At 44.1% G+C, this 13,406-nt stretch overlaps 1 pseudogene; it reads left to right on the forward strand.

Moving 5' to 3' along the window:
* The window catches only part of LOC125404947 (transcription factor E2F6-like), a 30,171-nt pseudogene that overhangs the window by 1,333 nt on the left and 15,432 nt on the right, over positions 1–13,406 (forward strand).

The following is a 13,406-nucleotide window of genomic DNA, read 5'->3' on the forward strand; positions in this document are numbered from 1 at the left end:
TTGAATTGCCAGAACGGCCCATTAGATAGTCATATACCCCATGTAGAAGCCTGAATGACTACTACGTAATGTATCCTAAACAAAAAGTGTGTTTAGCTTTTGTGAGAAAAACACACTTCCATGGTAGCATGACACTACTGAACATCCAAAATCACTTTTGTTGTTGCTTATATTTACACAAAACTTCTTTTTCATGCCAGGGTTTGATGGAAACAAATGTCAAAAGAATAGACCATCCTAGTAAGACTAATAATCAACCACATTAAATGTATTGTGAATGATTGAAACACCTAAAGAATACAGTGTCAGGTGAGATTTGAAAACAAGCAGACCCAACTTGTGTTAACTACAGAAAATATGTTAAAAGGAAGTAATCTAGCAGATTAAAGTAACCATCCTCACAATAGTCAAAAGAAGACTTACATCAATTTTAAAATCGGGGCAGATGGGGAACAAAGAACATTGCCAGTGAAAATAAAGAGGGCTCATCAAGGGAAAATAAGCTTGGTTGGGTGTGGTAGATCATGCCTTTTATCCCAGCAATGGGGAGGCAAAGCCAGGCGGATGTCTGTAAGATGGAGTCCACCTAGGACTGTATAGTGAAACCTTCTAGGTTTCAAACTGGGACAAGAGACTGAGGTGCCTGTTTAGCATATCAAAGTGGATACTGGACTTCAGGTTCTCCCTTCATCCTTCAGTCCCTGTCAGGGTCTGATGTGGGATTTCCCTCTGTATGCTGTGATTACCTTTAATGAATAAAGAAACTGTTTTGGACCTGTGGTAGGGCAGAAGTTAGGTAGGTGGGGAAAACTAGACTGAAAGCTGGGAGGAAGGAGGAGGAGCCAGGAGAGAAGTTATATAGCCCCACCGGAGACCGACGTCGAAACTTTAGCCGGTAAGCCACAGCCACATGGCAATACACAGATTTTTAGAAATGGGTTAAATTAATATGTAAGAGCTAGCCAATAAGAATCTAGAACTAATGGGCCAAGCGGTGATTTAATTAGTACAGTTTCTGTGTGATTATTTCGGGGTTGAGCAGCTGGGAACTAACAAGGGGTCCAGCCTCATAGGTTCCTTCATGGTAGGAGCATTGGATTAGAAATGTTAGGCAGAAAAAAAACAGAGATACAAAATAAATAGAAACAAGGAATGGTCAGGAGGACAACACAGTGAATATTGAATCTGCCCATAGACTTTTCTTTATAAGCTTTATATACTCCAATTCAAAGAGAAGGGGAGGACAAAAGACCTTTTCACCAAACTAAATGATCATCTTCTCAAATACCCAAAGCATTAAGTAACCACACCCTAGTCAAAACCCAGAGACAAATCTGTTAATAACCTTGAGAGGAAGAACAGGCCTGAACTCTCTGAGTTTTGGTCAAGGTGGAACAAACCCACATTTGTGGGCTCTGTCAAGTCCCTACCTATTTCAGGGCCCTCCTGGCTGGCGTACCCTGCCCTCTACCCTAAACTTCTCCAGCCCAGGGGCTGGGCTGCTCTCCCCTGTATAATCTAGCCATTTTGTTGCTTGCTTTCATACCTTTGGGTCCCCTGGCTGCTACACTTGGTTTCCATCTTTTTCCTCTCCCTTCCTCTCCCCTTCTCCCAACATGGCTTTGTCTTATGATCTTTCTGGTCTCTCTAGGTGTCCCTGTCTCCAACACAAGCTATGTTCTCCTTCATAGCTACAATAAACCTTCATTTCCGCCATACCTAGGACAAATCATATTTCTTCCTCTTTTTTTTTTTTTCATTTAGAGCTCTAAAAACTGAAACAAACTCAGAGTATACTCCTTGCTATGCCCAGTCTGTGGAAACCCCAAAAGACCACCAGGGAGACTGACTTACCAAAATGCAAAGCAAGATTTATTGTGTACACGTATTCAAGCCGGCAGGGACCTCATCAGCACAGCAGCGAGAGGAGGCACCCTGCCCTTCTAGAAGGCACTGTTTAAAGGCAAAAACCAGAAAAGTTACATTAGCAGGGTTTGGGGTGACAGGTTCAGTCCTAATTGGCTTGTGTCTAGGGACTTTTCACAAATTTTATTTTTGAGCCTCTCCTGTTGCTTGTCAAGTTTTCTTATTGGCTGACCTTCAGGTGGGGACGTTCTGTGGTTGTCTGTTCTTTCCAGATGGCTACCCTGTTACTTTTGCCCCTAGCCATTTCTGAGAACTGGAGTGTTTTACAGGAAATAGCTTACACAAGATACAAGATGGAGGCAGAGGGCAAAATGGAGGGGCTTTGGTCCTTCACTCCTAATAGCACAGCTTCAAAATATGAAGGGGGATGTATATGCCTGCTATAGCAATAAGGAATGACAGCCACATCCATGATCATATTCAAATGTTTTCAATCACAATAATTGATAGAACAAAACCAGAAAAGCAACAGCACATAGTCAATTTGGACAGCATACCAGCTGTGAACACTGTCAGAATCAAAATGGAGACAGTTAAGCTTCAATGGAATCAGGGGCCCTTGAAAGGAGTCCTTCTTCCCTCCCTCCCTCCCTCCCTCCCTCCCTCCGTCCCTCCCTTCCTTCCTTCCATTTTTCTTTTCTTTCTCTCTTTCTCTTCCTCTCTCCCCTTTTCCTTCCTTTCTTTTCCTTTTCCTTCCTCTCTTTTCTTTTCTCTTCTTTTCTTTTCTTTCTTTTTCTCTGTGTAGCTCTGGCTGCCCTGAAACTTATTCTATTTACCAGTCTGGCTTTGAACCCACAGAGATCCACCTGTCTCCACTCCCAAGTGCTGAGATTACAGGTGTGCACCACCAACGCCCTGTGGGAGCTCTTTCTTGTACACACACCTATGCCAAAGATGCCCATTACCTGGGGACACTTCTGTGGAAAGCTTCATTTTCTTGTGCATTTTTTGGGGAAAACTAATACTTTATATATCTCTACTCCATTTCTAAAAATTAAAGACCACATCTGTCCTAAGGCATCCCACAGCTGATTACTGAAGCGCAGACCACAGGTGAAGTCCCCATCCTGACCCAGCTGTTTCTGCAAAGCTTCCTGTTTCGTTCTCCCACTGGATTCGGGGTCATTTATGAACACTCTGAGTTTCCTGTCATGCCAGTGCACACCAATCTTCCTTTCTCTCCGCGGTGTCATTTCGGTTGGTTCAGCTTTCCTGTGTTCACAGTTCTTTGCTTAGTGCCGTCCCACATCCCTCATGGAAAAATTAGATAATTGCCTCCCCTTTTCTCTACAGCTGCTATGTGCAGCTTGGGGGAGCTGAATACATAACCAGGTAGATTAGTGTCTGCCATAAACATTTCATTATCTACAATCACTTGAGTTCCTGCTGCGGTTCTGCCCAGCAGATCCCCCGTCTCAGCTCTCAGTGCCTTGTCTCCTGCTCTGTGTGTGCATATCGTCTGCTCTCCTCACACAGAGATGATGTCTCTCTTCAGATGCTCTTCTCTCCCACTCTAAAGGCCATCATGGCTATGTGTTGAGAAGTCCCTCCATTCCCTTCCAGCTTGGGTTTTTATTTCTTTATTTTGCTTTTGGTTCCCAGGCTAGCCTGGAACGCATTACATGTAACCCAGGCTTCCCTTAACTTTCTGGCCATTCTCCTGCCTCAGTCTCTCATATTCTGGAATTAGAGGCAAAAGCCATCATGCCTCGCTTCAAACTTTAAAAGGAAGGAGTCGTTTGAATTGTAGGCATCCAGAACTTTTCTTCTAGACATTAGACCCTGTCACATGTAACTTGGCGTGGGTGTGTGGGTACACACTGGTCCGTGAAATGAAAAATCAGAGACACTTGCGAATAAACTTAACTTCTGCCTCTGTCGGGGGCTCAGGCTCGGTGAACTGAAGCACTTCCCCTGTTGGCATCTTTACTTTTTGCTATATTTACACTTATCCAGCAGATTTCCATATAATTAAAACAACCTGAATGAAGTTTCTGAAAATACAATGCCAGATGAGGTACCACGGTTTTTCGGGTTTTCTCTAAACTAAGTTTTGCATAGGCTTTGTATCCATGGGAAACTCTCAGACAAGGTTCACACAGGGCAACAAAAGGTATCTGTAACACAAACAGTGGATTAGGGCTGTGTGCTGACTCCAGAACTAGGCTGACTCCAGTGGGGCTTTATGGCTGACAGCACCAGGCTAGCCAGACATTATGCCATGGATCCCCCATTCCCTTATACAAAATTTTTATTATTTTGAAGGTTACAAAGCCTCATAGTATATACAGCTTTTTCTTATCCATCTGTTTTACAATCTTACATGAGTAGGCCAAAACACATTTTAAAACAAATAAGGCTATTATTGATAGAACAAGAGCAACACCTGCTACAATACGAGATTCATTAAAATGATTCTTAGGGTTGACTAATGCTATGGTATCTGCAAGACTTTACATACTATCCATTCCTGTCATATCAGGTAACATTTTTGTAAAAGTCCCCATATTTGTTTGTAAATCATAGACCATTTAAGAAGAATTAGGGTGACCCATCAAATGTATCTTGACCTTATCCCAATCATACTTGCTTTCATTAAATACAACAAGAAGATACATTTTAATCACATTTTAATTTTATCTGCTCCTTCAAAATTTTTAACTGTTATCCTAACAAAATTAACAGCTTGCCTTAACTCAGCTGATTTATTTATTTACTATCTCATTATCAATTTTTTTTGTTTGGTCCAAAGTTCTGTTGAATGTTTATGCCAGTCTCTAACGAATTCAGCAGTTTGACTATCTTAATGAAGCCTGTTTGGGTTAAGGCTTCACTCCAGCCCCTGGGCCCCCTATACCCAAAGAGTCTGGAATGTTTGGGTGGAAAGTTCCATCCCAAGCCCCCTCCCCTGGGAGTTGCCTCAGTCCAGACTCCACCTCTGAGAAAGCCTGCCAAACAGTGACCCCCTCCCCAAAGATGCTCAAGACCACTCCCACAGGGTATTTAAACTGCCCTCAGAGAACAAACACGTGATTTCCTGGTCTTCCTTCTCTAAGGGCCTGGAAGGCCACCTGGGCACACTAGTATCCAATCAACCTGGGCGTTTTCTAATTTGGTTTGACTTGGTCTGATTGGGATTATTGTGCCAGTGGAGAGGTTTATTGGGGTGCAAACCTTTCCAAAGCGCCGCTCCAGCTGTTGCTGCTGTGGCCTTCAATGCTATGATTCCTAAGATAACTGCAACAACCAATCCAAACATTTGACTTTTTTTTTCTTTTTGTAATAGTCTCTCAGTGAGCTTCTGCACCAGGGTCATCACAGGAGAGTCTTGGCTTCAACAACCTCAGTGGTATCCAAATTGCCAGCCTTGCTCTGTATAATTACCACAAACAAGTACAACAAGGAACAGAACTCAGGTTTCTGGGTCATCTGCCTCCCCTCTGTCACACAAATTCTTAAGCCTCCCCAGGTGGTGGGAGTCACTGGCCTGCTCAAAGGTCATTTGTTTCTCAGAGGCAGCTCAGCAGCTGAAACTTCTGAGAAATTCTTCTTGCTGGGCTGGAATCCCCCCCCCCCCCCGGGGGCAAGATTTTTCAGTAGCTTTGGAGTCAGTCCTGGGACTTGCTCTGTAGACCCAGCTGGCCTGAAACCCACATAGATCCACCCGCCTCTGCTTCCCAAGTGCTGGGATTAAAGGCATGCGCCACCACTGCCAAGCTGTGCTGAATCTTTATCAACTTTGATGGATTCCACAATCTTTTATCTCTCGTGGAAACAGAAGCATAACCTCGGCCCTAACTCGACACTTTCCCTGGATTTACGCTGGTTGTTTTCTAGAGCCCAGGGCTTTAGCAGGTGCTGTCCCCGCCCCCCATTAGGGTTAGAAGTTAGGAAAGCATTATGCATTCTGTCTTCAGGGCCCTGATATCCCCTTCTAGTTAACAAGCATCTCCTTTAGGGTGCAATTAGATTTTTTTTTTTTAAATCTGTATCTTTTGTAGCTGAATTTCTGTTTACTTATTTTAAATCCTGAACAGTTAGGAGAATCTCCTCTTTCTGGTTTTTTTTTTTTTTCAGGAGAGATTTGTAATCCCCAATAGTGTACATTTTTCCATACTGCATTACACATTCTTTCCGAGGTAACTGTACCAGAAGCAGCCAATAGAATCTCATCCTGTATTGATAGATAAGAGACTGAGGAAATTGTTTACATTACCACTTCCAGTGGTTGAGCTACAAAATATTGACACAAAGCTGGGCTATTTAGCAATTTTTTAAGGAAGTACTTTCATTGATGTCTTCACAGACTGGAATTAGTGTAAGCAGGCTGTATAAAGGCAAATTTTTCTCCATCCTGTTCTTGTAAAGGGATTCCAGGCTGAAGAGATTCCATAGGCTGAATTGTCTTATTAATAGCTCTTAGATCAGTGAATATTTTCTATTTTTTAGATCCTTTTTTATTACAAATAAGGAGAATTCCAAGGACTAGTAGTTTTCTCGCTGCACTTAGCTTCTAACTGTTCTTTTACTAGTTTTCTTAGTGCCTACAGTTTTCCGTTAGTTAAGGCCACTGTTCACCCACACAGGTTTTAACACCCTTCCCATCCTTTAAATCCTATACATTTAACCCGTCTCACATTTTGTTTCACCTGAGATAAAGCTGAGTGGAGACCTCTTACAAAGGTTATTAAGAAGTGTGACCTTATTAGAGTAGGTAGCTTTATTGGAGGAAGTGTGCTACTGTGGAAGTGGGCTTTGAGATCTCATGTGCCCAAGTTATGCCCGGTGTGGGACACAAGTCTCTTCTGCTGCCTGTGGATCAAGATATACACACTACCGTGCTTCCTGCCATGATGATTATGACTAAACCTCTGAAACTGTAAGTCAGACCCAACTAAATGTTTTCCTTTGTAAGAGTTGCTATGGTCATGGTGTCTCTTCATAGCAATAGAAACCCTAAAACACCTGGCTTGATCATTTTCATTAAAAATTATTAGGGTTAGCACTAACAATCACATAACAGATTCTATATGAGGCTGTTTTATGGTGCATGCTTTTAATCACAGAACCCCAGACAGAGGTAGGTGGATCTCTAAGTTCAATGTAAGACTGGTTTACAAATTAAGTTTCGGGGTAGCCAGGGCTATACAGAGAAAACCTGGGTCAAAAAAAAACAAGAAGGAAGAGGGAAGGAGGTGAAAGAGAAGGAAGAGGAAGAGGAGGAGAAAGAAGAAGGTGAAGAAGAAGAAGACTAAGACGATCTCTCTCTTTCCAACAGTCTCTGCCACACTGGTCTATCTATGGCATTCATCACCCTTCTAATAAACCTCTTATTCCAAAGACACTCCACCTTAGTGTTTCCTTGAACCCTAAACCTACAACTTTTCCCTAATGACATCACCATGGCAGGAGAGATAGTCTGCAGGTAACAGCACTTGCTGATCTTCCAGCAACTGGAGGAGGACCTGAGTTTGACTCCCAAGATCCATGTTGAACAGCTTACCACCATCCACCTGTAAGTCCGGCTCCAGGGCCTCTGATGCTGTCTCCTGGCTTCAGGCACACCTGTGCTTAAATGGCATGTGCACCTGTGTAAACACAAGGCTTATGGGGGAAAGGGAGAAACACTAATAAAAATTAAAAATGTTTGCTGGGCAGTGGTGGTGCACGCCTTTAATCCCAGCACTTGGGAGGCAGAGGCAGGTGGATCTCAGTGAGTTTAAGGCCAGCCTTTTCTATAAAAGCAAGTTCCAGACCAGCCAGGACTGTTATCCAAAAAAAAAAAAAAAAATCCTGTCTCAATAAACCAAAACCAACCAACCAAAGAAACAAATACATGAAAATGTTCTGAAAGTAAATTTTTCTAAAAGCCTGCAAAAAGTCACACCACCCCATCAACTTGGAGACACGTCATGAAGAAGAAGAAGAGCCACCTGCTAGGTGGACATGAGCCCCATGCATTGTGAACCTGAGCACTCTGTTCCCAAGCTACTGACCTGTGATTCTCTGATGGGGAACTCCCTAATTTGTGGGAGCCCACTGTGACTCTATTTTGACTCTATTTTTTTTTTTGTTTTTCAAGACAGGGTTTCTCTGTGGCTTTGGAGCCTGTCCTGGAACTAGCTCTTGTAGACCAGGTTGGCCTCGAACTCACAGAGATCTGCCTGCCTCTGCCTCCCAAGTACTGGGATTAAAGGCATGCGCCACCACTGCCCGGCAAACCTGCATTTTTATTTTTATTTTATTTTATTTTAATTTTATGATTTATTTATCTTTTATTTTATGTGCATTGGTATGAAGGTGTCAGGTCCCCTGGAACTGGATTTTCAGACAGTTGTGAGCTGCCATGTGGGTGCTGGGAATTGAACCCAGGTCCTCTGGAAGAGCAGTTAGTGCTCTTAACCACTGAGCCATTTCTCCAGCCCAAACCTGCATTTTTAAATTACACATTTTTATCTAAAAGTTGGAGTCAGCTTCCTCTTTACTCTGCGTAGGTTCACTTGCTCTGGGGGATTCAGACCACAGCACTGTGCAGCTAGGGAGAGGGCTTCACTGCGTAGAGCTGAGGCCTCTGGCCGAAAGCCAGTGCAATCTTCCATGTGTGGGATGAGACCCTCATTAGAACCCGTTGAGCTGTCTGATGCCTGGAGATCTGAACAATGTCCTTGAACCAGAACAACCCACACAAGCTGCTCTAGAGTGCTCGACCCACTAGAGATGTGAGAGGTAAACGTTTTCTGCTTGGAGTGGTGGGATTTTTTTTTCTATTTTAAACCTAGAAATTTGCTATTGCATATAATGGACCCCAGGTGGTAACAGGAGTCCAAGCATAAGAGCAAAGAGAAAAGGGGTCCATTGGCCCTCAGTTTACATACCTTCGTGTGTGTAATCTATCTGTACTCCATTACAAATATCATCAAGGAGAAAGAAAGGAGGGGAGGGAAGGAGATGGTCAAGTTTCCCACTACCCCCAAAGGAGAAGGACAAAAAGGGGTGGATTAAAAAGTTTTCTTGTTTTTGTTTTTCCTAGAACCAGGCAACTTTGCTATGTTCGTTTTAAGTTCAATAGGCAAATCATGGAGAAATTGATGAAAATTAAAAGGCAACAAACAAGGTAGCTCTGCCAGATGTTAAAAGCAATGTAAATGGGGCAGTGAGGTGGACAAAGGAGCTTGTAGCCAAGCCTGGCAGCCTATGCCCCATCCCTGGCACCCACCTGGGGTGAGCAGGGGGAAGAAAGCACAGTCCAGGAAGTTGGTCCTTGATGGCCACAAATAGATAAGGCGCTTGGTTGCACACATGGGGACACATACACAGCAAACATACCTAATTCTAAGAAGAGAAGCCAGACATGGTGGTGCACATCCATACCTGTAATCTCAGTACTCAGAGAAATGAGGCAAGAGAGTCAGGCGTTTGAGGCCAGCCTGGGCTAAGTAGACTTTGTCTCCAAAAACTTCACATGATAATAACAATAGTAATAACAAATTTAAGGTAGGGATATAGGGAAACATGAAGGAACCTATTACAAGTGGACAAGATACATGAGAATTCACACAAAGGTATGTAAATATCTCTGTGAATACATCCTTATGCACAATATACCTGAGTATGGAAGAGCCTGCCTTCCCAGCCTCCCAGAGCTGGGGAGATGAGGCATGAGGTGGGAGTTCAGGGCCAGCCTCAGCTACAGGGTGAGATGTTGCGGGATATTTGAACGAACTGTGAAACTCCAAGACTGTGTTAATAAAATTAACCTTGGATCAGGTGGCAGAATCAGTGTCTAGCTGACAGGAATTAGCCATAGAGAGGATGGAGGAGCCAGGAATACGGCTAAAGAGATGTCCAGGAAGAAGCAGGAAGGGATTTAGAGATTCCGTTCTTTATGGTTTGGGACGAGTGGGGACATACCTCTCTTGCTGGGTCTCTGACTAAAAAAGAAGGTCAGCTGGTTGCTTCTTGGCTTTTCTGATCCAGCAGGTTTTTACCCTGACATCCGACTCCTGAGTCTTTATTGATAAAAACTGAATGATAGAGACTTAGTTAAAAACAAACAAACAAACAAACAAAAAACCTGCCTTGGCAGCTGTGACCATGCTGGTGCCAACAGGACCAGAAATCCAGCCAGGGCGCAGGGCCATGGGGTACTGATTTAGGTCCTCAGGGCATAGATGGTAGTTAAAATTTCAGCAAATTCAGATGCAGCTGCTTATCTGTTGGAGACCAGCAGCTTCCACAAGTTTACCACTTACCAGGGGAGGGATGTGAGGATTAGAAAAATAAGTGAGGAGAACAAAGATGAGAGAGAAAATAATAAAACAGAAGCATGGGACAGCACTGGGAGGGAGTTCAGTGAGTGCTGAAATCAGTGAAAATAATAAGACAGAAGTATGGGACAACACTGGGAGGGAGTCCAGTGAGTGCTGAAATCAGTGAAAATAATAAAACAGAAGCATGGGACAACACTGGGAGGGAGCTCCAGTGAGTGCTGAAACAGAAGCATGGGGTAGCACTGGGAGGGGGTCCAGTGAGTGCTGAAATCACTGCATTTATTTTTCCATACAGGTTTATATCCCAATACAAAAGGGGAGAGAAGGCAAAAGACCACTTTAACATGATACAAAGGACAACCAAGACAGTTACTTGTCCCAGTATTTGAGATGGGACATTAAGTCATTGATTCTCGAGAAATGCCTTCAGTTGTTAGGCAGCGAACCCACCCCAGACCAAGTATCCTGAAGGCAGCCACTCCTTAGATCAAACTTCCTTTTCCAAAAGAAGGAGCAGAAGTATGCTTGAATTTCCTGACCTTCAGTCAAGGTGGAGCAGAACTACCTGTAAGGGCCATAAGGGCCATCTTAACATCAAAAATCAACACCCTAGGTCAGGCTGTGTAGCCACACTTGTTGTCAACAACTTTGAGCTAGCTGAAGCTCTGACCTTCAGACAGGACGGGATAGGCTCACATTCTTGGGCCTCCACAATTACCCAGGAGTAAAACAACAGTGAGACCTGTCTTAAAAGGAAAGAGAGAGAGAGAGAGAGAGAGAGAGAGAGAGAGAGAGAAGAAAAGTGGGGCTGGGAAAATGTTCAGCATATATCAGTGTGCACTGCTCTTATAGAGGACCCCAGTTAAGTTCCTAGCACTTATATTGACTTCCTATCACTTCACCTCCAGGAGATAGAATGCTATCTTCTAGAATCTATACACACTCACATTCATATGCAGAGATGCACACACAAATAAACACACATACACATAATTTAAGAATAACTATTTCTAAAGGAGGGAGGCAGGTGTGGTGGTGTGGTGTACGCCTTTAATCCTAGGCAGATCTCCATGAGTTCAAGGCCAATCTAGTCCACAGGAAGAGTTCCTGGCCAGCCAGGGCTACATAGTAAGACCCTGTCTCAAAAGAAAACGGGGTGAGAAGGAAGGAAAGAAGGTATGGATTTTCCTGACATCCCATTTGTCTTGTCTCCTGAGTCCAGCAAAAACCCTAATGTTGAGTGGCACCACTGGCAAAGCCAAGGGAAGGGACTCTGCACCCCTTCCTCTCCACCTCCACAGAATGAAAGAAACTTATGTCTGAGGGGATGGGTGTGCCCATTAGCATGATTTACTCAGGACATGCTGTGCATACATGTTGAAATGTCTCACTGTGGCTGGGGGCAGGGCTCAGCTTTGGAGCAGGAGCCCAGAATCTTCTAGAGAGGAATATGGGTCTGGGTCAGTGATAGAACTTCTTCCTAGAATCCCCCAGTGAGGGTTTCAGTGTGACTCATTGATAGAGCCCCTGTTTAGAATCCCCCAGTGAGGGACTGGAGATGTGGCTCAGTAGTAAAACATCTATCTAGGATTCCTTAGGGAGACATATAGGTGTGGCTCAGTGGTAGAGTATCTGCCTAGAATCTCCCCCACCCCAGGGAGGGCTGGAGCCTTGGCAGGAACAAGGCCCTGGGTTCTTTCCACTGCACAGATACATGGGAGGAGAGTCCAAAGTATGTGATTAGGAGGATCACTTGTAAGGGTTAGAGTTAGCCTGCAAGCCTCACTTTCTTCAGGAGAGATAACTTTCCGGAATGCTGGGGGTTGTTGCTCAAGTAACATAACAAATCACATGTTTTCAATTTAATAAACAAGGCTGATTGCCCCAGCTACAGAGAATCTGCTTGCTCACATATAGGTGGGACATATGTAGGCAGAAAGGATGTCAGGATGTATGTTTGTCCCGGACTGAAGGGGACTGAAGGAAATCGGAAAGTCCATAGCCTCTGGGTTTAACCTTTATAGGCAGCTGAATGATCTAATTCCGTGCCACTTCTCTGGGAATCCCAGGCATGGATCTGGCCAGTGTCCATCTACCTGGTCAGTATTTTAAAAACTTGCTCCAGTTGGACAATTGTGGGTTTGTTTTTTGTTGTTTTTTTTTTTCCCACAATTTTTAGGTTGAAGATTTTCTGGAGGCCCCCAGCGAGATTCTCTACCACATTCTAAAGCTGGACCTTTACTCCAGATCTCTGGGGCTGAGGGTGACTCAGAAGGCACATTCCTCCAGCTGTTCCAGGCTCGGAGGCTGCTGTGGGTCTTACAGACTATTGGAGTAAAGTGCAGTGCCGAGGAGAGCAGCAGCAGCAGAGGCCTCCTGGGGACAACCGAGGCCTCCTGGGGACAACCGAGGCCACCTGGGGACAACCGAGGCTGCCTGGTGACTCACAGTCTGGTTCTGTTCTGTAGGACCCCAGCTGGGATGTGGAGGGGGCTCGATGGGTCCCCAGATACTCTCCTCTCCAGGGCAAGAATTGAGACATCACCCACCCACCTGGTTAGGCTGTTTAAAAGTTTTGTCTGTCTGTGGTGTGTGTGTGTGTGTGTGTGTGTGTGTGTGTGTGTAAGGGTTTTTTTTTTCAAACATGGGAGCCCAGACTGGTATGAGTCAGGCTCAGGTGAGTATGACTATGAATGATGGTGGCCACTGCATTTTGTTCTTGACTGGTCTCCTCTGAGCGTATGAGCTTTCTGTGTTCCTTGTTTATTGTTTTGCTTTTGCTATCTCTCTCACTGCCAGCTGCCAGCCACCACCGCTAGTGCCACTTGCCATGACTGTTTTGATGGCCGGCGCTCAGAATTTACCTCCTAGTTTTCTGGTCACTGGGTGCAGCTTAGGAGAGAGTCAAATTTTTTTTGGGGGGGTGTGTGGATAACATTAAAATTGTTTTATGCTGTTTTACTTTATTGAAAATCTGGCTCTAGAGTTGGGTTATGGCTTTCCCTTCTCTAGACCCAGGTATCCTTATTTAAGTTTCTTCCATGTCCTGGGTCAGGTGATCTACCTGACTATGGCAGAGAAGAGAGAGCAAAGTAAAACAGTCAAAAAGATTATTGGTTTTATTTATTACCTAAGACTTTTGCTAAGATATAAACTTTATCTCCAGATTTGTAAGTGAACTTTGAGTATCTCAAGATTTATAAGTGTATA

Source organism: Myodes glareolus, chromosome 1 (assembly GCF_982192425.1).
Source record: "Myodes glareolus chromosome 1, mMyoGla1.1, whole genome shotgun sequence".
Classification (NCBI taxonomy): domain Eukaryota; kingdom Metazoa; phylum Chordata; class Mammalia; order Rodentia; family Cricetidae; genus Myodes; species Myodes glareolus.